At 43.9% G+C, this 24882-nt stretch overlaps 1 protein-coding gene across 3 annotated transcripts in view; it reads right to left on the bottom strand.

Moving 5' to 3' along the window:
* VPS41 (VPS41 subunit of HOPS complex) overlaps positions 1-24882 on the bottom strand; it is a 170901-nt gene that overhangs the window by 94367 nt on the left and 51652 nt on the right. The window lies entirely within an intron of this gene.

The raw sequence follows: 24882 nt of genomic DNA, 5'->3' as shown, positions 1-24882 counted from the left end.
TATCTTCACAGAATGCTTTTCCTGTTAATTTATCCACTGCACATTTACAAAGGATTCTTGGGCACATTATAATAGATGCTCACCCACTATGCCTTTGGCACTACACATTAGAAAATAAAACTGGCTGTGGTGGGCAAGCTTGTCTGCCATTACTTGCCTTTTCATGGAAGACCCCCAACAAGCTTCTAAAGATTCCATGGAATATAAGTTTGCCAACAGCCAAAAAAAAAAGCGGTGCTGTCCCAGAAGTCAGGTATACAAAAAAGTCTGCTTCTAAAACAGTTTAGTAATCTGTGGCCTACACTAGGGTAAGAAGAACTGACTTTTATAGGCCTTTCCTGCCTAGTCACAAAGAAGCAGGTGACCAGAAGATTAATTATTTGCAAGCCTGCCTTAAGTCCTTATGGCACAGACTGCAGCCCAAGTTTCGAGGCAGTATGATATCTGAAATATTTTCTGCTGGTAGCAGCCATCACCACACTGAGAAGCTATGAAAGCTTATGTCTCCCCCAACATACCTTGCTGCCCTTCTGAGGTGTTTAGATGTTCCTGACAAATGAACACTAATTACCATCATTATTAAATCACAGTGAGTCAGGTCTAACAATCAATCAGGCACACACTGGAATTCAGAAAAGGAATGAAGAGCTCTTGAGAGTTTGAACCTCCATTACACGGCTCACATGAGTAGACAGTTCCTGAGAGCAAATTTGCGAATGCAAATGGCTAAATGACTAGCCAAAGCAACTCCCACTTATGTGAACAGGTAGGTCCAAAAGTGAGATTGTAGTGTTCAAAGTGGTAGCGGTAGTGTTCAAAGGATTAGGATTTTGCTGCAGCACTGTGAATATGATATTATACCAAGTATTAACTATAGCATAAAAGCAATAAACATAAAGCCTATAAATTAGTTAAATTAGGTCCCTCTCTAAAGAACTTTAGGACAGATGATTAACCTGAGAACAAAACCCATGAAGAAAGTCTTGAAAGTTGTGTCAGGGAGGAATAAATGACCCCCACTGAATTCCCATTAGCTGCAGTTTTATTTCTCATGGAGACCTGTTTGGAATTCTGGACAATATAAGTAAGTTTGACTGTTCAAAAGAAATCAATAACATCAAGCTGACACTATTAGAACAAAAATGTAACTTTAATAGGAGGGAAAAAGTTCAGGAGAAATTGTTTGGCAGGGAGGAGGCCAGTAAGTATCTTATAAGAAAAGCTTTCTACAAAACCCTAAATTTGCAGAAAAGCTGCCGCTTGCAAAATACAGCTTGTGTGATAATCAATTACCTAATGTAAAATGCTTGAAATAAATACACTTAGTATGGATTATGTCAGCTCTTCAATTAGGAATAAATTCATGGCCATTCAAAGAGCCTCCTTTAACTGTGTGGCAACTTCTTTTCCCCTGGTGCTCATCATCATCCCACCTTATAGTGTCAGTCCCTCAACGGTGAACCTGAGAAATCAATCTGCTAATGTATAATTTGTAAAGCTCCTCTGACTAACAAATGGATAATTGATTCTTTCACAAATGCTGCATCCCCATGGATGGGAGGCAGAATGAATAACAAACATTAAGACTGGATTTGACTCCAGTTCTAGGAGAGAGAGGCAGTATCTGTGAGCTAGAATTCTAAACATTTTAAGAAGTTGACTGTGTGAGTTCATGCCTTTTAGCCGCAGCTAACAAGTATGAAACATACAGATAAGGAGTGTAAAAAGCAGTCTAGTGTTCAATCGTAATCACGGCAAACCACATTTTATTACAGAAGGGACTGGCTGACTCACCCAGTTTTTTTTCTTTTTCAAAACTCAACTAATCCCAGCATAACCTAGGCAGAACATCCTGTCATATATGTAGATGAGTTTAAAAACAGCAAATAGCATTTGATCCAATACATTTTCTTCAAAACAAAGTGATGAATGTTATGACCTAAGTCCGCCGGGACTTAGACTCCAATATTATGGCAGTTGAACCTAAAGAGGTATCCAGAGCACGGTCTTGTCCTCATTTATTGGATGAGTTTCAGTTGGTACAGCTTGAGGAAGTTGACAAGGTACTTGGACTGGTGCGTGCAACCACTTCTGTACTAGATCCTTGCCCCTCTTGGCTAGTGAAAGCTGCCAGGGTTGAAACAGCCGGATGGGCCAGGGAAGTGATAAATGCCTCCTTGAGAGAGGGAGTGGTCCCTAGTTGTTTGAAGGAGGTGGTAGTGAGACCACTCCTGAAGAAACCTTCCTTGGACCCAGATAATTTGAACAACTACAGACTGGTAGCGAACGTTCCATTCTTGGGCAAGGTCTTGGAACGGGTGGTTGCCAGCCAGCTCCAGGTGCTCTTGGATGAAACCGATTATCTTGATCCATTTCAATCCGGTTTTAGGCCCGGTTTCGGCACTGAAATGGCCTTGGTCGCCCTGTATGATGACCTATGTCGGGAGAGAGACAAGGGGAGTGTAACTCTGTTGATTCTCCTTGATCTCTCAGCGGCTTTTGATACCATCGACCATGGTATCCTTCTGGGGAGACTCACGGAGTTGGGAGTTGGAGGTACTGCTTGGCAGCGGCTCTGCTCCTACTTGGTGGACCGTCTCCAGAAGGTAGGGCTTGGGGAGCACTGCTCGATACCCTGGACTCTCCATTGTGGAGTCCCACAGGGATCGGTTCTGTCCCCCATGCTTTTTAACATCTACATGAAGCCGCTGGGCCCGGTCATCAGGAGTTTTGGAGTGCGTTGTCACCAGTATGCTGATGACACGTAACTCTATTTCTCCTTTTCATCTTCCTCAGGTGAGGCTGTTAATGTGCTGAACCGTTGCCTGGCCGCGATAATGGACTGGATGAGAGCTAATAAACTGAGGCTCAATCTTGACAAGACTGAGACGCTGTTGGTGGGTGCCTTCTCGGCCCAGATGGTGGATGTTCAACCTGTTCTGGATGGGGTTACACTCCCCTTGAAGGAACAGGTTCGTAGCTTGGGGGTTCTTTTCGATCCATTCCTGTCTCTTGAGGCTCAGGTAGCCTCGGTGGCACGGAATGCGTTCTACCAGCTTCGGTTGGTAGCCCAGCTACGTCCCTATCTGGACAGCGACGACCTCGCCTCAGTTGTGCATGCTCTGGTAACCTCTAGATTGGATTACTGCAATGCACTCTACGTGGGGCTGCCTTTGAAAACAGTTCGGAAACTACAGCTAGTGCAAAACGCAGCAGCCAGACTGTTGACGAGGACCAGACGGTCTGCACATATAACACCTGTTCTGGCGCGTTTACACTGGCTACCTATCTGTTTCCGGGCCAAATTCAAAGTGCTAGTTTTGACTTATAAAGCCTTACACGGTGCGGGACCACAATACCTGGCGGAACGCCTCTCCTGATATGAACCTACCCGTTCACTACGTTCAACATCAAAGGCCCTCCTCCGAGTTCCGACTCACAGAGAAGCTCGGAGGGTTGTAACGAGATCTAGGGCCTTTTCAGTGGTGGCCCCCGAACTATGGAATAGTTTTATCGACGAGGTGCGCCTGGCGCCTACACTTCTATCTTTTCGGCGCCAGGTTAAACCCTTTTTATTTTCCCAGGCATTTTAACATATTTTATTGTTGTTAATATATACCAGGCTGTTAAATGTTCAAAATGTATGCTTTTAGTGTTTCTATTGTCATTTTATTGTATTTTATTGTATTGTATTTACTCTATGCTGTGCACCGCCCAGAGAGCCTCTGGCTTTGGGCGGTATAAAAATTGAGTAAAATAAATAAAAGTAAATAAATAAATGACCTAAGTCAAAGCTTTGATCATTTATGGCTACCATGGGGACACGATCCATTACTTAGGTAAGTATACATCACCAGCCAGAAAAAACAGTGTGCTTATCACAAAAACACCTGTGTTCAGACATCATGATAAACCATGGGTTATCATGACAGTAATGAGCCTGTGCCAACCATGGACTTGAACGCTCCCCTTTTCCTTCTCTTCCTCAATACAGACACAAATAAGAGATTTGCAGCTTTCACTTCCATGTTTGAATGACCACAGTTTAGCATAATGTCTGAATCCTAAACTGTAGCTAACCTTAAATTAAAAAAAAAATTTTTTTTTTAAAATCCCATGATTTGAAGTTGGCTTGCTCAAATAATAGGTAAGAGTAACCACCATTAGGTTTGAACAACACTACATGCTGACGTTCATCTAAAATGAAAGTAAAAGCTTCTGAATTCCTATATGTGGTTGTACCGGAGGAGGAAATGTAGGGAGTACATGAGCCTGAGGGTTGGGTGAAAGGACAAATGGGTGAAAGGACAAACTGCAGCTTGTTTAAATGGAAGCACATGCATCTCCTCCTCACAGCCATGAGGGAGGGGGGAGCAAACTCATGAACACTATGCTAAAGTATGAAATAGTGTCACACCTGAACCATGTCAGCTTGTCTAGATCTTAGCCCACTAATGTTTATGTCTATCTTAGCCCAGTATTGTTTATTTTGACTGGCAGTGCCTCACATTACTTGATCCTTTTAAATGGAGTTGCCAGGGATCAAACCTGTGGTGTTCTGCAAGCAAATTATGTGCTCTGTCACTAAGTTCTGTTCCCTCCTTGTTTGTAACAAGCAAGTACTGGAAGGAAGCAGGGTGAGAACATGGCTAAGGGATAAGCAACAATGTTATCTGGCTGTAGAGGAAACTGAGAAGCTGATGAGCAATGGCTATGTCATGGGTGGGTAGCCTTTTTGGCTCCATGGGCCAGATCCTTATCAAGATCTGTCTTGCATGCCTGATTTGACATCATTATGATGCCACAAGATTGGCAGGTGGGCAGGGGCACCCATCTGCCAAAATCCCTTGTGCTTCCCTTACATCTCCACAATTAGGGACTTAAAGGGGGAAGAGGAGAGACATGGAAAAGCCTCTTCCACAAATTCCATAACTAAAGAAACAAGCATTGCACATAGCATCTATTAGATGACTGTGTCTGCAAACACTGCCGTACTGAAATAATTCTCACTTCATAATTTAAACTGTGTACACACTATATTATTTTACTAGTAGTTGCTGCCATAGGCTTTAATGAGGCAGGTAAATCTTAATTAATTGTAGCCACTGCTCAGAACTTCATCAAATGAATGAAACCATGCCTTCTTTCACAACTGAATTAAATACATCAGCAGTTTGCAACAAAATTGGAATATAATATTTGTCTGTATAAAACGAGTAAAAAGGGTCAATGTGTCAATTTTCAACACTTTTTAGCTTGCTGTACTTGTGGTAGTTTATCAGATTCATTTGAAATTTGTAGGCCTCATTGAATAGATCAAGATTAGCTCAACAGGTGTTGCTACAGAATTTTGAGGCTCCTTTAGATTGATGGTGGATTTTATTTTATTTTTATCTTTGTTACTCACCTTAACTAAAGGAGCACTCCTATGCCCCTGGTAATACATACAAAATCTTCTATTTAACAAAATTTATATACCACTTGAACCTAAAAAAACTCTAAGCGCTTTACAAAAACAGTAAAAATTATCAATAACACAATTAAATACAAGTAAGTAAAACGTTATTACAACAGCAGCAAATTAAAAGATTAAAACACATAATCACCTAAGTGTCTGGAGAAGCTTGTGTAAGCAAAAAAGTTTTAAGCAGGCACGAAGGAACAAGGCTGGTACCAGACCTCCGTGGGCCCTTGGGCACCTGACTGCCCTCCTCTCCACCATGTGTGTGCACATGCACTGAAATATGCCTGGTTGTGCCACCTCTTCTAGTGCTGCAGTGCTGCATCAGCATGCATGCCTGCCATCACCCACTATGGGAGTGAGGGCATGCTGACGACTCCACAGCCATCTTAGGTGATGGCAGGCATGTGCGCACAGCATGCTCATATGGCAACACAAGAAGTGGTGCAACTGGGAGCATTTAAACGTGCACTGGCTGCACACACATGCGGGGGTGATGTTGCCTGGGAGAGTGGAGCTCCCACTCCACGATCTGTGCCACCATCCGATTGTGGCCTGTGACCCAATGCAAGTAGGGAGTGGGAGCTCCATCCTCCCAGCCCCAGTTACAGGCCCATGGCCAGTACCCAACCTGGCTGGCTGCTGGCACCGAGCCTAAAAAGGAATACAGTGAAGGCCCCTACCTATGTCAGTAGGCAGGCAGCTCCAAAGAATAGGCGTTACCACACTAAAATAATTATTTCTTACAACTGCTGAATGAGTTTTATGTGGCACCTGTAATAGTGCCTGTCCCCCAGAGCGAAGTACTTGAGTGGGCACATATGGGGTAAGGCAGTCCAACAACTAAACTGGTCCCAAGCTGTTAAGGGCTTTCTATACCAGTAGTAACGCCATGAACTTGACCTGGTAACAACTTGGCAACCGAACACCTAATGACCACTCCCAGCGCCTTCATATAAGTATTAAATAGCATTGAGGATAAGATGGTATCCTGTGGCAACCCACAACACAATTGCCAGGGGACCAAAAAACAATCACTCAATGCTATTCACTGGACTCGGTCCTGTAGGTAGGACTGGAACCACCATAGCACGGTGCCCCCAATTCCCATTCCACAGAGCTGGTCCATGAGGATATCGTGGTCAATGGTATCGAGAGCCTCAGAGAGATTGAGAAGTAGGAGCAAGGTTGCACTCCCCCTGTCCCACTCTCTGTAAAGGACATCCATCAGGGCAACCAAGGCTGACTCAGTCCCATGGCTAAGCCTGAACTCAGATTGGAATGGATCTAAATAATCCATGTCATCCAAGAATGCTTGCAGCTGCCCCATCACTACTCTCTCCAACAACTTCCCCCAAAAGGGGGTATTTGCGACTGGTCGATAGTTATTCCATTCCAAGGGGTCCAGGGCGAGTTTCTTGGAGTGGCTTATCACTGCCTGTTTCAAGGCTACAGGGACCACCCTCTAATGCAATGAAGTGTTAACCCCACTTTGGACCCAACCAGTCAAACCCCCACTGCTAGATTTAAAAAGCCTGGAGGGACTGGAGTCAAGAAGGCATATGACTGGATGTGTGGCTGCCAGCACCTTGTCCACATCAACTGACTGCATAAGCTGAAACTGATCTCACAATACATCATTGACTCTAGCACTGGGTACTTCATCTAAAGTGCAACAGCAGCAGAGACAAGGTCACTCTGAAGTTGAGCAACTTTATTATCATAGTGCAGTGTTCCCAAGCTTTATGAGTACAGGATTCCCTTTGCAAGCTCAAAAAAATTTGTGACACCCCCACCCTAATTGTAATTTTAGTCTCTTTTAACTGAAAAAAGGGTGTGTGGCAAAAATCATATCTCCAAATATCCCTTTCCGTAAAAAGCTCCCTGCAAACAGGGAGGTGTTGTTTTCTTTTCTTAATGCAAAGGTCCAATCAAATTGGTATCCCCCCCCCACAATCTGAAGATGTACAGTCCTGTCCCCCAACACCAGTGGGTTACAGTGCTGGACTAAGAACCAGGTTCAAATCCCCACCCAGCCATGAAGCCCACTGGGTGATCTTGGACCAGACACAATCTCTCAGCCTGACCTATCTCACAGGGGTGGTGTAAGGAAAAAATGGAAAGGGGGATGGACCACGTGCACCACCTTGAGCAACTTGGAGGAAAGGTAGGATATAAATGCACTAATAATAAACAAATAAATATATTTCAGCTGCTGTATGTGGACCCCAGCCTATGCCAACCTGCTGAGCTTTTTAATAACAACAAAAGTAGCAGCAGCAGCAGCAGCAGCAACAACAACAAAAATAAGCAGCAGCAGCAGCAGCAGCAGCGGTGGGGATGCTAGATTGTGAAGAAAAAAGGATGCATAAATTGAGGAGTGGAGTTAGTGCTTTCAGGCCTTGGGATGATCATCAGAACTGATGACTTGGTTAGCGTGCGCTTGGGGAATGAGTGTGGAACAGGAAACAGATCAGCGCACGCACATACACAAACACACCTGCCCCTCTTGCAAGCATCTGCAGGCGTGCATGCATTTGGGCACATGGGAGGGGTGAAGCCCTCAACTGCGGTAGCATCTTGGAGAGAGAGGTTGGGGGGGCAGAGCGTAGGTGGAAGAAAGGGGTGATGCTGGCACACACACACAGCCTCAGAGGTGGGGGGCCAGCAAGTCCTGAGCTTCCTAACTGCTCCTTGGCTCTGTCTGGGCCGAAGGCGAGATCTGGGTGGCTGCACAAATAATAATAATTTTAAAAAGGAGACGGCAACAAAGCAGGAGCCAAGGCGGGCAGGCTGCCTAGAAGGAAGGGGAAAGGCAGCCTTTCTTTGTAGCCTTGCTTCTTTTTGCTTCAAGAAAAGCCCTCTCCTCTTGTTCTGAGCAAGGTTGTCGTCAGCAGCGGTAGTGCGAGGAGCTGGTAGCTGGTGATAGTAATCCCCTCTTCTTCCTGGTAGCTCTGCCCTCAGCCTCCTTCGGCGTCTGCCACATGTTTTATAGGCACATGCCTGCCCTCAATGCGCCTGAAAGATGCTCTGGCACTTCAGCAAAAGTCCACTCCTCTTGTTTGAAGCAAGGGCAGTGGGGAGCAGACAGCATCCAGGGAGTGAAGATTTTTGTAAAAAAAAAAATGAATTTTCTTTACTGTTCGTGGCCCCCTCTGGATTTCTTTGCAGCCCCCCTGGAGGTCACGGCCCCCTGTTGGGAACCACTGTCATAGTGTGCAACCAGTTGGTCACAGCGGGTCCTTGAATGCTCCAGAGGCCCTGCCCCCACAGTGACAGTCAGTAACATCCGAACCATTCAAACTGGCTGACTACTGGAGGATGCAATGCAAGGTGTGAAATGAGCCTTCTTCACAGCCTACACTGCGATATGGTAGACACGAATGTGTGCACTAACCAATGTTCGGTCAGCTTGGGGGCGAGAGTTGTGCCACTTGCACTCTAGTCTTCATCTAGTTTACTTTACTTTCCCGGACACAATGCCACAAAATGTAGAACAAGCCTCGCTGAAGCAGAACCAGCATGGCTTCTGCAAGGGCTGTATTAACAGAAGTATATACAGTCACCTGACGAAGCTGCTTGAGGAGCTGCCGGAGTTCATCATGTGCTGCAGCTTGCTGGGCATCACCGATGTGGGCCGCCTTGCTTGCACCTGCTGCTGCCTCAGGGAGGCCTGCCAGCCCCACGGAAAGGTCTGCGAGGAGGTCTGGAGGGAGCAGTTCCAACTCAGGCCTGCCCAATGCCTTCATGCCCTCTTCACCCGGTCGTTCTCTGCCCTGGCTCTCACCACTGCCCCAGCCCTTGCTGATCCTCATCGCGCCCTTCCCCGGGAAGCGAGACTCGCCGTGCTGGCGCATCCCCGAGGAAGACTTGCCCCCAAATAGAAGCTCCAAAGGAACTCAGCTACCACTTCACCGCCCAGGAGCTCCACGCTGTCCTTTATGGGTCCATTCCAGGCGCGAGGCAGCAGCATGCCACCTGGGGAGTTGGACATCCTCCCCGCAGCCTGGGCAGGTGGACCAGCTCACTAACAACAAGGGCTGAGTGAAGGTGGAGAATATCCGACATTATGCGCTTCCAAGAAAAGAAGAAATGCCTCTCCTAAGACCACATCTGCTGTGGTAACTGTGTGCATCATTTGAAAACATTGTTTTTGTTGCAATTTTTTCCCTTTGCTTTTGTTGCATTGTATTTTTACTGTATATTTTTACTGGATCTTGGAATTGTTGTTGATCACAAGCTGAATATGAGCCAACAGTGTGATGTGGCTGCAAAGAAGGGAAATGCTGTATTACGCTGCATTAAGAGAAGTATAGTTTCCAAATCACATGAAGTATTAGTTTCCTTCTATTCAGCACTGGTTAGGCCTCATCTTGAATACTGCATCCAGTTCTGGTCTCCGCACTTCAAGAAGGATGCAGACAGACTGGAACAGGTTCAGAGGAGGGCAACAAGGATGATCAGGGGACTGGAAACAAAGCCCTATGAGGTGAGACTGAAAGAACTGGGCATGTTTAGCCTGGAGAAGAGAAGACTGAGGGGAGATATGATAGCACTCTTCAAATACATGAAAGGTTGCCACATAGAGGAGGGCTGGGATCTCTTCTCAGTCGTCCCAGAGTGCAGGACATGGAATAATGGGCTCAAGTTGCAGGAGGCCAAATTTCGTCTGGACATCAGGAAAAACGTCCTAACTGTTAGAGCCATACGACAATGGAATCAATTACCTAGAGAGATAGTGGGCTCTCCGACACTGGAGGCATTCAAGAGGCAGCTGGACAGCCATCTGTCGGGAATGCTTTGATTTGGATTTCTGCACTGCACAGGGGTTGGACTTGATGGCCTTATAAGCCCCTTCCAACTCTACTATTCTATGATTCTATTCTATGGTTATTTCTTATGTAATCTTTCTTTTTGTAATATGTTTTATAATATTTTGTTCACCATTTTGGGGGCCTTTTGGCCAAAAAGTGGTATATAAACAAACTATACCATACTATACCACTACTACTTCATAGCCCAAAGCTCCCCAGAATATCAAGGAGCCACTCAGGCTCCACAATGCTTTCTAAAAAACTGTACATAACAAGCACCACCTTAAAAGAGAATCTCCCCCTTTTCCCTCACACAGTAGCAGGGAATTCCTCTTCTAAGATGATACCTGCTACGGCACATGCATGTATCACCTTGCCTGCTTTAGAACCGTATGCAAATGCAATTGATTGGTTAATTAATTGACTAAACCCAACATGATTGACTAAGGCTACCATATTTTCAAGTACACATACCTAGGATGACCCTGCATTTTTTAAAACTTTTTTACTTTACTTCAAAACGGGGTAACATGCGCCAGCTGCTTCGTTTCAATACTCTGTTACTTAAGATAGCGTTACGACTACAGTTTTTATTTCTTAAAGTTGGAATGGTGCCTCCCAGAAGATTTCAAACCCACTTAATATTTTCCCCTGCAATGAGGGACAGGCCTTCCCCAGGGCTGTAATTAAAGGCCAGCTCTTGGATGGAGGAGCAAGGAAACTATACACATACTATTTCTATGCTTGATGTCTTTCTTTTCTTTTTTTAAAAGAAAATGCTGCCACAAATTTTCTCTGAATTATTTAGCATTCTATCAGGAATGCAATAATGAACAATCATACACCCTGTCATGGCTTTTTAAATGAATAAGGTTCAACTTCCTATTAGAGCTAAAGATGTTAGCTATACAAAGTTCATTATCAACAGTATCTTAAGCCCCATTGGGAATAAAGGATTGTCATACTCATGTGCTTTGTTCATCATGCTATTTCCCTGACATGTCATTTTTTATTCTTAAGAATTCACGCCTAGGTTTTTTTTTCTGGCAACAAAGGGCTGCAAGTCCACCATTAATGTCACCTTCTATAACAAGTGCTGTCCTATTTTAATTCCATTGCTTTTGACTTTCTAACAAGAAAATAATCTCAATGTAAACGTTTTATTAATGAAAGAACTTTGAAATAATTCCAAGTGGTAGCATCTGGCATATGAGCACACAAGCCCTTAATATCACATCGCCTTTTCCTTCCTAGCCTTTCCCTTAAGTGATTCTGAGATTTTGAATACCTAATTACCGTATTATTTTTGCCACCAATTCTAAAAAGCTCAAAATCTGAATTCATGGCTATTTTTCCCAGTACAGTACAGGTATCCGGAGCACGGTCTTGTCCTCATTTATTGGATGAGTTTCAGTTGGTACAGCTTGAGGAAGTTGACAAGGTACTTGGACTGGTGCGTGCAACCACTTCTGTACTAGATCCTTGCCCCTCTTGGCTAGTGAAAGTGGCCAGGGTCGAAACAGCCGGATGGGCCAGGGAAGTGATAAATGCCTCCTTGAGAGAGGGAGTGGTCCCTAGTTGTTTGAAAGAGGCGGTAGTAAGACCACTCCTGAAGAAACCTTCCTTGGACCCAGATAACTTGAACAACTACAGACCGGTAGCGAACGTCCCTTTTTTGGGCAAGGTTCTGGAACGGGTGGTTGCCAGTCAGCTCCAGGTGCTCTTGGATGAAACCGATTATCTTGATCCATTTCAATCCGGTTTTAGGCCCGGTTTCGGCACTGAAATGGCCTTGGTCGCCCTGTATGATGACCTATGCCGGGAGAGAGACAGGGGGAGTGTAACTCTGTTGATTCTCCTTGATCTCTCAGCGGCTTTTGATACCATCAACCATGGTATCCTTCTGGGGAGACTCACGGAGTTGGGAGTTGGAGGTACGGCTTGGCAGTGGCTCCGCTCCTACTTGGTGGACCGTCTCCAGAAGGTAGGGCTTGGGGAGCACTGCTCGATACCCTGGACTCTCCATTGTGGAGTCCCGCAGGGATCGGTTCTGTCCCCCATGCTTTTTAACATCTACATGAAGCCGCTGGGTGCGGTCATCAGGAGTTTTGGAGTGCATTGTCACCAGTATGCTGATGACACGTAACTCTATTTCTCCTTTTCATCTTCCTCAGGTGAGGCTGTTAATGTGCTGAACCGTTGCCTGGCCGTGATAATGGACTGGATGAGAGCTAATAAACTGAGACTCAATGCTGACAAGACTGAGACACTGTTGGTGAGTGCCTTCTCGGCCCAGATGGTGGATGTTCAACCTGTTCTGGATGGGGTTACACTCCCCTTGAAGGAACAGGTTCGTAGCTTGGGGGTTCTTTTCGATCCATTCCTGTCTCTTGAGGCTCAGGTAGCCTCGGTGGCACGGAATGCGTTCTACCACCTTCAGTTGGTAGCCCAGCTACGTCCCTATCTGGACAGCGACGACCTCGCCTCAGTTGTGCATGCTCTGGTAACCTCTAGATTGGATTACTGCAATGCGCTCTACGTGGGGCTGCCTTTGAAAACAGTCCGGAAACTACAGCTAGTGCAAAACGCAGCAGCCAGACTGTTGACGAGGACCAGACGGTCCGCACATATAACACCTGTTCTGGCGCGTTTACACTGGCTACCTATCTGTTTCCGGGCCAAATTCAAAGTGCTAGTTTTGACTTATAAAGCCTTACACGGTGTGGGACCACAATACCTAGTGGAACGCCTCTCCCGATATGAACCTACCCGTTCACTACGTTCAACATCAAAGGCCCTCCTCCAAGTTCCGACTCACAGAGAAGCTCAGAGGGTTGTAACAAGATCTAGGGCCTTTTCAGTGGTGGCCCCCGAATTATGGAATAGTCTTATTGACGAGGTGCACCTGGCGCCTACACTTCTATCCTTTCGGTGCCAGGTTAAAACCTTTTTATTTTCCCAGGCATTTTAATATATTTTATTGTTGTTAATATATACCAGGCTGTTAAATGCTTAAAATGTATGTTTTTAGTGTCCTATTGTTATTTTATTGTATTTATTGTATTGTATTTACTCTATGCTGTGCACCGCCCAGAGAGCCTCCGGCTTTGGGCGGTATAAAAATCTAATAAAATAAATAAAATAAAATAAATACAGGCCAACAGTATAATAACTAAAACATGAACAACTTGCCAATTCTTTGTTCTCGGAGTACTCTGTTGGTCAATGAAAATATATACTGATATGTATTGTAAAACATCCTGATCTTTTCTTAGTAGAGTAGGAGCTGCTGAGTGTGCTCCCCCTCCACACACACCATCCAGTAACATCGGAACACATAGGCCACATTGGAAGAGCTCCTTCCCACTCCCATTCCTGGTAGTGGCAATGCTGGGATGGAGAGAAGCCATACCATAGGCTCCAACACACAGCCAGTAGCACAATCCAGTTTTAGGCAACATGGTGCCCTCCAGATATTGTGTACTACAATTCCCATCATTCATTACCATTGGACACACTTTCTGAGGGTAAGGGGAACAACAACATCTGGAAGGCTCCACATTGGCTGTCACTCAGATAAGCCTATGCCATTGGGAACCCCAAAAGATCTAAATGGCAAAGCAAAAAGTAATACAAACACAGCCAACCTGTTAAAGAAGGAAGGGGATTATTACCTGGTGCAAGACCCTCAAAACATTGTTTTCTATAGCAGCACTGTCTAGACAGAGAGAGACTGAGGACAAATGTATCTTGAATCACATGATGGAGATTTATTAGGTTAGGATGTAGTATGGCAGAGGCAGGTTACAGTTCAAGAATGAATTATAAGAACTTTGGATTTAAAAGTACATAATTTTATTTTTACTCCAAAGAAGCATCTCATAAGATTTGAGAAACTGAAACTTTTAAACTATCTAGGCCAATGAACTACAGCATTTTTACCCATTTTCTGTCTCTTTCTCACAGGAAAAAATGGTGGGCATAGGCATAAAAGGAAGCTTAAGGGAAGGAAAAAAGCCATGGGAGTCAGCAGTATACTAGCTTCTTAGGAGCCAATCCTTTCCAAATCCCCCAATACTTTTAAAAGGTTGTTGGGATTTAACAAACGACCCTCTATCTAATAAGCTTCCTCTCTCTTAAAAGACTATGCTGTGCCAAACTCTTTAACTCTGCTGAGCTCCTACTACAGGCAACATACCAAAGGGCAATATGCCAGAGCAAGGAGACTATTTTGTAGAAACCGTGGTTCAGCTACACCTTTTAAAGACAAAGCTTAGGCATATGCCAAAGGTGAAAAATTACTACAGTCATCACTGAGCACTGTTCAATGAACAAATAACTTCTGCTCCCAAACACTTAAAATATTTCAGTTACCGCCACTGGAAGAGTAAAGCCCAATAAGGGAAGATAATATAAAAAAGAATAGACTTATGCCAGGAAATCAGGGGTCTCTTAAAAATGTACCACTGTAGATATTGCCTGATAAAATGAACTGGTGGCAATATGTTTGTAAATATATATTCCAGGAATGCATGGGGGGAAAGTGAAGACTCATTCTGAGCTTTTCTCCTACACCAAGTCATATGGTGCTATTTATGGCTGCAAGTCTGCAAAACATAAACAGTATTAAAAAGCTAGTAACTTCTAGAAAATTCCACTCAAAATATAGAAAAGTAAAAGGGAAGTTTTTCAGAAATAATAAAAGACTTCTAGTATTATAAAAATAGAATTTTTCCAAGAAAAGGTAAATAAAGTAAGAATGTCCCAGAAAAAGACTGATCATCTTCACGGATGAGGTAGCATGCCAGCAGGGCTGTGGAGTTGGTACGCCAGACCTTCGACTCCGACTCCTCTATTTTTCTACTGTCCGACTCCGACTCCACCCAAAATTGCTTCCAACTCCACAGCCCTGGAAAGCACTGTAAATGTCTTTTTAAATTGGAAGCTCTCATAGGAGCATTTTTTTCGCTGCCTGAATATGCGCTGATCTTGGCATCACAGCATTTGTCTTCATCTGGGTCCTGTGTCATACACTGACACACAAAATGTTTTCCATCTTGAGTTATGGTGAAATGCTCAACTACAGCTGACTTCATGGGAAGCTTCTCTGACATTGTGAATTTATATTTTAAAAAATTTGTCAATCCAAATTTATTTTGAAGCTGGAGTCAGAGTCGGTACATTTCTACCGACTCCGACTCCACCCAAAATTGCTTCCGACTTTGACTCCACAGCCCTGCATGCCAGAGTAAATCATTTCAAAATATTAACTTCAAGGTATGTACTTTCTTACAACCCTGTGGTGACATTTAATGTCTATCAACTTCCACATTTTTAATACCATGGAACATTGAAATCCTCCAAATATTACATGTATTCTAAGTTCTACGCAAACAAAGGTTTTCAAAATTTCAAAAGTATTGGTATCCAAGATGGATACCAAGTTTTTATTATCTTACCAGACAATATGGCTGGACAATAAACTGCTTTGGAGTTACCAGTGCTATAGCTTTAACAGAAATTTCCCCTTTATTCTGAGTCCATGGCTTGGTTCCTGTCCCTGAAAGGGAAAAAAGTCATTCCATCTTTTTTGTTAGGGGTTACCAATGTGGCACCACGGGAGCACACAGAAGCCTTTCCTGGTGTCCACAGGGCCCCCTTCCCCTCCCTCTACTGAAATTTGGCTCAAAAGAAGCATTCTACTATAGACAATAGTTCAGACTGCAGTGTATGCTTGGTTGCAGGATGTGTGTAGTGTCCACAACAATTTTTCTACTTTACAAATGTGCCCATAGGTCCAAAAACATTGGTGACCCCTCTTTTGTACAATAGTCAATAAGCCATCTGGACTTCTTACTGAAATCTTGTTGATCAAATAACAGAGCTTCCCATGACTTGCTCCACTGGGGATTACTGGCCCAAAGCAGCATATTCCAAAAGTATCTACCTCCAGCTTCCTATAGATCACATGCGTATAATTTAGTTTTGCTCAGAAAGCACCTCTCTTTCCACCATCCCAACTGCAGAGAAAACTATGAGTATAGAATCTCAGTTATTGCAGATCCCACAAACATAAAGATGAAGTTGTGGTCCATGAAAATCTTGACCAAGTTCTGCTGATATTCTTAAAAAAGGTAAAGGTGTCCCCGCACTTGTAGTGCGAGTCATTTACGACTCTTAGGGTGACGTCTTGCAACGTTTACTAGGCAAACCATATATATGGGTGGGATTGCCAGTTCCGTCCCTGGCCTTTCTTTACCCCCTAGCATATGCCGGGTACTCATTTTACCGACCACGGATGGATGGAAGGCTGAGTGGACCTCGACCCCTTTTACCGGAGATTCGACTTCCTACTTTCGTTGGAATCGAACTCCGGCCATGAGCAGAGCTTTGGCTGTGTTACCACCGCTTACCACTCTGTGCCACGGATCTTGCTGATATTCTTAGCTTTTATAAATTTGACTAACCCATTTCAAAGCAAGGGGGCCTGTCCTAGTGATTTCAGTGAGACTTAAATGCAATTAACTTCTCTTGAATTGTGCCCACAATGTTAACATCCAGTGTGCAATTGTAGATTTTTTTCAAAAGCATGTAAACATTCCATTCTGTGGTGTATTTGGCATTAGGCTGCATTGTCTTCTAAGCTATTGACAATGACAACTGAAATGATCCAGTTAGAGTAATAAACAAAAAAAACTTACATGACCTATCAAAACATGTGAAATGCTGAAGACTAACACATATGAAAGTCCAACTCAAAGTAAAATTCTTCTTTAGCTAAATCAGTACAAGACTTCCTTGCTATGGGGAGGGAGAGAGTGAACGTTATTTTGCCAAAAGCAATTAACTAGGTTCTTTATTGCAGAGCTTGGAAGTAACTCGTTATTTTTAAGGAGTTACTTTTAATTCGTTACAATTTTAAATAACAAGTGGGTAATTCCATTACATTTGGCAAGTAACGGAACGAATAGTAATTTCCCTACTTTTCACCTTCAACTTTAACATTTCCACGTTAGGTTGGACGTTACTTGGGGGTGGGAACAAGGGGAAGTCAGCTCCTGGCTGTGATTGGTTAACACAAGACATGTGCCTCACACTGATTGGACCTCTGCGCAGACTGTCTCTTCCCTCGTGATCTGTGTTAGGAGGCACGATAGAAGAGATGAATAGGCAGGGGGAGCCTGCTAGCGTCTGACTCTGAGAGGAAAAAATGGACGCCGGAGGAAAAAGCCAGGGCAAGGAAGGCAGAATGGCAAAGAGCTGTGGAGGTGAGTGACGATGATTTGTGTGTGTGTGTGCCCCGGTGTGTGTGTTTTCAGCTGGAGTCTCTGGTTCTGGGGGGGGGGGCTCCAGCTCTCTGGCTACCACCCCTTACTCGCTGGACTCTCCGCTTCAATTTTAAAAAAAAAGTTTCTAGGTGGTCTAATTCCCGAGATATACACCAAAACGTAAACCCCCCCTGCACAACTTTTTTTTAAACAGATCATGCTCTAGCTACAACTCCCATCAGCCCAATCCAGTGGCCATGCTGGCTGGGGCTGATGGGAGTTGTAGTTTAAAGTAACTTTTCAAAGCTCTGGCTGCAACCCCGCCCTTTCATGATTGTGAGTAAAGTGCAGACTTGTGTTTGTGTTGTAAATCTCCCTCCAACCCTATTTTTAAAGAAATTAGGCAGGGTTTATCACAGTTTTTATTATGTAGGAAACTAATACTCATTTTTTAAAAAAATGAATGAAGTTTATTTATTTATTTTTATTATTTTATTTATATCCCACCCTTCCTCCCAGTAGGAGCCCAGGGCAGCAAACAAAAGCACTAAAAACACTTTAAAAATCATAAAAACAGACTTTAAAATATATTAAAACAAAACATCTTTAAAAACATTTTTAAAAGCTTTAAAAACATTTTTTTAAAGAAAAAATTAAAAAACATATTAAAAAGCAATTTCAACACAGACGCAGACTGGGATAAGCTCTCAACTTAAAGGACTTGTTAAAAGAACAAGTTCCTTATCACCTGAGGCTGCAGTTTTCCCTGGTTGAGTAAGCCCCATTGAATACATTGGGACTTGCTTCTGAGTAAACAAACATAGGATTGCACTATAAATATATTTACAGGTTATATAAATAAACATATTTGATAGTCATGCTTATATAAATCTTTTCATAGAATCATAGAATAGTAGAGTTGGAGGGGGCCTATAAGGCCATCAAGTCCAACCCCCTGCTCAATGCAGGAATCCAAATCAAAGCATTCCCGACAGATAGCTGTCCAGCTGCCTCTTGAATGCCTCCAGTGTCGGAGATCCCACTACCTCTCTAGTAATTAGTTCCATTGTTGTATGGCTCTAACAGTTAGGAAGCTTTTCCTGATGTCCAGTCGAAATCTGGCTTCTTGCAACTTGAGCCCATTATTCTGTGTCCTGCACTCTGGGATCATTGAGAAGGGATCCCAGCCCTCCTCTGTGTGGCAACCTTTCAAATACTTGAAGAGTGCTATCATATCTCCCCTCAGTCTTCTCTTCTCCAGGTTAAATATGCCCAGTTCCTTCAATCTCTCCTCATAGGGTGTTGTTTCCAGTCCCCTGATCATCCTTGTTGCCCTCTTTTGAACCTGTTCCAGTTTGTCTGCATCCTTCTTGAAGTGCAGAGACCAGAACTGGACACAGCACTCAAGATGAGGCCTAACCAATGCTGAATAGAGGGGAACTAATACTTCACATGATTTGGAAACTATACTTCTGTTAATGCAGCCTGATATAGCATTTGCTTTTTTGCAGCCACATCGCACTGTTGGCTCATATTCAGCTTGTGATCAACAACAATTCCAAGATCCTTCTTGCATGTCGTACTGCTGAGCCAAGTATCCCCCATCTTATAACTGTGCATTTGGTTTCTTTTTCCTAAGTGTAGAACTTTTACTTCCACCCAGTTTTGTCATGCTGTGTCCCTATAAGTATCCAATTGCATACTATGGTTGTACAATACTTCCTTTACATTTTAAGTATGCCTTGGGGTAGTCATGGTTCTCCATTGTTTTCATCCTGAGGGGCAGATAGGCTGAGAAATGGTGAGTAGCCCATGGTCACCCACTACACTTTATAGCTTATTTTCATTTTGAAAAATTAATTAAAACAATTTACATGCAGGCAAAATTTATTAAGCGGATTCACACAATATGTGTAAAGCACATCCAACTCGCATTTAAAGAGCATGACTTCCCCTAAAGAATTCTGGGAAGTGTCATTTCCCCCTCACAGTTATAGTTCTCACCACTCTTAACAAACTGCAGTTCCCATGATTCTGTGGTGGGATTCATGTGCTTCAAATGGGTGTTGAATGTGCTTTAAAGGAATGGTGTGGATCTGCCCTAGGTATGATGTTCATTCAAGAGTGAATTGAAAAGAACAATTTTAAAAGATACTTCTTACTCTTACTCATTTTTCAGACCTCTTTCTGAAGTAAAGGGTCAAATCTGTAAAAACATTTGGAGCAGCCACATTAAAAGATAAGGGCAGGGTATTCCAGGCAGGGGGTTGCCAACCCTGCTTGGATATGGATGTCTTTGCAGAAGAACCCTAGTCAAGGTTTACCAACAGCACAGTCCAAACTATATCTACTTAGAAGTCAGTCCTGTTGAGTTCTATGGGGCTTAATCCCTTAGTAAGTGTGTTTAGAATTGCAGCCTTCAGGAGCCTCCATCTTTACTCCCCAAAGCTCCCATCTAACATCTCCACAACCCTAGGCTCCTTTGTCTCTGCTGTGGCCTTCTGGTGACTGCCCTAGCCTGAAGGCACTTAACCCTTCTTGCTGAAAGCAAGTAGGCTAGATTAAATGTTCCCTACCCAGGCTCATATATATAAAATATAAACGGCATTTTGTCAAAAGTATTTTTGTCTACATTTTATACCTCATCCTTGGTTTTCCAAGCTTGGCATGGAATGCTTCTCATACAGAATTAATTTGAAATGCTGCATATTTATTATCATAATCATCATATTCAAAATAAAAAATATATGTACCGCCTTCAAGTTGATTCCAACTTATGGTGACCCTATGAATAGGGTTTTCATGAGGCTGAGAGGCAGTGACTGGCCCAAGGTCACTCAGTGAGCTTCATGGCTATGTGGGGATTTGAACCCTAGTCTCATTTTGTTCTCACAACAACCCTGTGAGATAGTAGGTTAGACTGGCCCAGGCAGGGTTATTCAGTGAGCAAATAGGATCTCTTTTAATTGTGCTATCGACCTGCTTACTTCCACTCTGACTGGGGCATCTTGCAGCATGGGGAAGAGATGGAGGCACATCACAGCTGAAGTTCACCCATATAGGAGCATTATCTCTTGTTTATTACAGAGACGCCTGTTGCAGGTTTTGCTGCTGAGAGCAGCAGTCAGTTAGTGCGGCCACTTGAGTCACAGCTTGTTGATCCTGAGGAGGCAAAACTAGAAAGTGAGGTTCAGAAAGGAGGCCCTGTGCACGAGGAGGAGGAGGGCATGAAGCAGTGCCAGTTGCCCACAGCCACATCTGCAGAACAGCAAGTACCATGGTTTGGCTTTGAGAAAGCTTGTACATTTGTGAGCCAGAGTGGGAAAAATGTTGTTGTACGATGCAATTACTGCCTTCCAAGAATCAAAAATCTGAGATCAGCTGTTTCCCCCTCATCCAATGTGAAGAAACATTTTGAGGTAAGCCTTTGTCATGCTGGTCCTCAAAGAGTGTCCATTGTCTATTTATGTTTAAATTGTGAAGTTCCTCTTCCATTTTTTCTTGGATTCATGCTTTGTTCTTCTTCCTCAGAGGGCACACCCTGAGAAGCTGAGAGCAATTGAAGAAGCAATAAAGGCAAGGAGACGTGGCCTTCCTGAACCAATGCATGACACCCCTCCTCCCAAAATGCTGAAGCAGCAGCAGACAACCCTTGAGAGGTGGGGATCCGGCAGGGATCTGCTTCTTCTGGCAGCCTGCGTACACCCTCGCTTCAAACTAGATCGGCTGGAATCGTGTCAGGCCACCACCCATACCAACAAGTAAGAACATTAGGGAAGCCCTTTGGGTGGATTACTCCAAGGGAAATGTTGTCTCAAGGGAGGCATCAGAGGGCTTAAGGTGGTGGGCAGGGGCTGGGCCTTTTCTTCCTGGGGCTCCTCATCACAACCTTGGGTTGCTGCAGGTAATCCTTAAGGGTCTGCTGTGCTGCCCCATGAGTGTGGTGACTTGGTCACCTTCCTTCCTTCCATGTCATCATCCACAGGCTCAGGCTGGACCCTGAACCAGGGGACATGACAAGCATCAGGAAATGAAGAGCAGATGATGGTTTCCTAACATATATGTGTTAACATATCCTCTCTCTTTCTTAGATACACAATGGAAGCCTTGTTGAAAGCTGAAATAAAGATGGGTGTACTTAATGAGGACAGTGATCAGTCTTCAGATAAAGACCAGGAAGGAGATGACTTAGAAGATGACTTCTTTAACTTTCTGCCCCAGGGCAAGAAGTCAGCAGTGGACACTGCTGAGGAGGAACTGGTGAGGTACCTGAGGTCTCCCAGCAGGGAAGTGTCATCACTCCATGGCTTTCCACGTGTGCTGCGGTGTTTTTTGCAGCACGACACAGGCATGCCTTCAAGCGCCGCAGTAGAACGCCTGTTCAGTACTGGTGGCAACGTAATGACTGTAAAAAGACATTCCTTGTCTGACATGCTCTTTGAGCATCTTGTTCTTTTCAGACATAACAGAAACATATTATAAAAGCATTTCAAGTGTAACATTTGATTTCAAGAGTTGGGGTATCTTCCTTGCTTGGGGGGATGTGAGATTCTGTTATGCCATTATGTTAATCTTATGGATAAAAGTTTTTATTCTACTACCCCCTGTGTGTGTGTGTTTATTTTTAATATTGTTTTAGGCTTCTTAGATGTGCAGCAGCCAAGGCCAGCACCTTGTAGGAGTTTTTTTAAAAAGTAACTGAAATGTAATTGTAGTGATTACTTTTGAGAAAAAGCAAAGTAATCAGTTACTTTCAGGGCAATTGTAATTGTAACGGTAATTGCTACTTTTTGGGCCAAGTAATTGTAACTGTAATTTATTACTTTTTAAAAGTAATCTTCCAAGCTCTGCTTTACTGCCCACAGTAATAATACCAACGGGGTCATTAAAAGGTTTGCTTTTCTGTCAATGTAAAACTGTATCAGGACTATTCACAAAGCATGTCACACTAAGCACTGGGGGGAGGGGAACTTGTGACAACGGAGATACTGAATGTTGGTTAAAACAGGGCAAAGTGCGACAGTGGTGGATGGAAGGTTTAAAAGCTCTTTCGAAGTGTGACATACTTTACACATAATACCATCAAGGAAATACGAAACCTCAGATCACCCTCAGTAGTTCCTGAAGCATGAAAATCCTTACCTGTTGACAAAACAGGGCAGGACAGATATCTATGTTGGGCTGGTGACCAGTAGGCATTACTGTCTCTAGTAGTTTTCCATGAAGCCTGCAAGTTTGAAGACGTAACTGTGGTTAAGGGGTGAGTTATGGCTATGCCAGTCTGGGAACGGACAGTGAAGGTCGTTGCTATGGTAGCCATCTGATAACAGCTGGGAAAGTTGTAACAGAGTCTATGTGAGTTGTTGTTCTTCTGAATTATGCCTCTGAGCTGAGAGGCTGTCTTTTGTGTTCATCTATGGAGAGAGATGTACCAGAAGGGGGGTGACTGAAGAATCTCTACATGTATTTACTCTTAAGCCTGTTGGCCCTAATGTCTTAATAAAGACTCTTAACATGCTCTGAGGATGTTTCTTGCTCAACTTAACTCCAACGTAATGTATGCTGTTTCACACAACAACGCACACAAGCCAACAGTGGTAGCAGAGGATGGTTACGCACCACAGCGCATTACACAGGAGTAAGTTGCTGGTCTGAACGGCAGACGGAGTTCCAGAGAAGCCAGCTTGATTGATTGAACCAGACGGAGGTGAGCAACATGGCTGTAAACCTGTCTGGGGAAGGCTTGCCGATGGAACGACTTAATGAAAAGAATTTTGCCAGCTGGAAGCCAAGGATGAGGGCTTTGCTGATAACAGAGGATTTATGGGACGTGATTGAGGAAAAAACCCCGGCGGTACCGACCGCGGCCTGGAAGCGTCGAGACCAGAGGGCACAGGCGTTTATAATCTTGGCTCTATCGGATTCTCAACTGATGTGTGTGAGAGATGAGCCGTCGGCTAAACAGATATGGGACGCGTTGCAGGATTTGTCCCAGGAATGGCAGCGGAGGCAGGAGGCGCAGAGAGCCCAGCTGATGGAGGCTGTCAGAAACAAGGAGGAGAAATGTGCCGAACCGGAGCAGGCTGCCGAAAGCAGACAGGGAAACAAGCGGGAGCAGCAGCAGCTGAAGTCTTGTTTTGCCTGTGGGGCCCGTGGGCATCTCCGTAAAGATTGTGCAGTCAAGCGAAACTCCAGGGACGGAGGCTTGAAGCAGGGAAGTGTGAACTTTGTTTGTAAACAGAAGTCTAAAGACTTGGAACAAATTAACTTTATTGTCGACAGCAGAGCAAACCATATATTAATTAAAGACAGGAGTCTGTTTTACACGTCTACAGATGAGCAGGACTTTGTTTTACTTGCTGATGGATCACGGAAATCCGTAAAAGCACGTGGTCTGGTTAAATTTGACAAACTTGGACTAATGACAAACTGTTTGTTCGTTCCGGACTTGGCTCATAATATTTTATCAGTGGGCAAACTGGTGAGTTGTCAATTTTCAGTCTGGTTTGATAAAGGAAAATGTTGGGTGCAAAGAGGAGAAAATGTTGTCTGTCAGGGTTTCATGACACAAGGGCAGTTTAAAATGACCGTGGGTGTGAAGTGTGCTGATGCCTTGAGTTTAATGGGGCGGAAAGGGAATGACCGCCAGAGCTGTAAGAAGACAGCTGTTAAAAGCACACAGCCACAGTATTCATGTAATGCAGTCAGGCTGATGCCTGAAAGAGTGCATCGCAGCCGAGTTTACAAGCCACAGGGTAAGAGACGTGGCAAACGTGCACCTAGAGCACAAGAGAATGCATATTTCAGAGTTTGGTGTCCAGAAACACAGCAGTTAATTCTGAGCAGAAGCATTAAAGTCTCAGAAAAGCCTTGGGATCAAAGGGAGACAGTCCTTCTTACAGGAACAAATGACACACGAACACAATCACAGAAATTTCAGCCAGATGTTGACATTAAAGTGGAAGGTACACAAATTCCTCTCAGAGATGCTTTGAATGAGCTCATTTCTGGAAAACGCAGATCAAAGAAACGAAAAGCTGAGGAAATGGAAGCTCCTGCGCAGGTTGTGCCAAGTACAAGCACAAATGGGGGGGGCAGAGAGAGCCGAGGCTCTGGTTCCTTTAAGACGCTCCACAAGAGCAAATTTAGGCAAACCGCCTGACAGATTTACTGTGGGATTAATAACAAGTCCTGGAATGAATAAAGTTGTAGAAATGAAACACTTTATTTGACATGTGTTGAACCAAAGTTTGATTGAGTTTCTGAAATGTACTGCTATGTACTGAGATGTAAGTTTGAACTGTACTGAACTGAAAATGCAATGTACTGAAATGTATTG

This window comes from Rhineura floridana, chromosome 10, assembly GCF_030035675.1.
Source record: "Rhineura floridana isolate rRhiFlo1 chromosome 10, rRhiFlo1.hap2, whole genome shotgun sequence".
Classification (NCBI taxonomy): Eukaryota; Metazoa; Chordata; class Lepidosauria; order Squamata; family Rhineuridae; genus Rhineura; species Rhineura floridana.
This window is presented reverse-complemented; position numbering and strand designations above follow the sequence as displayed.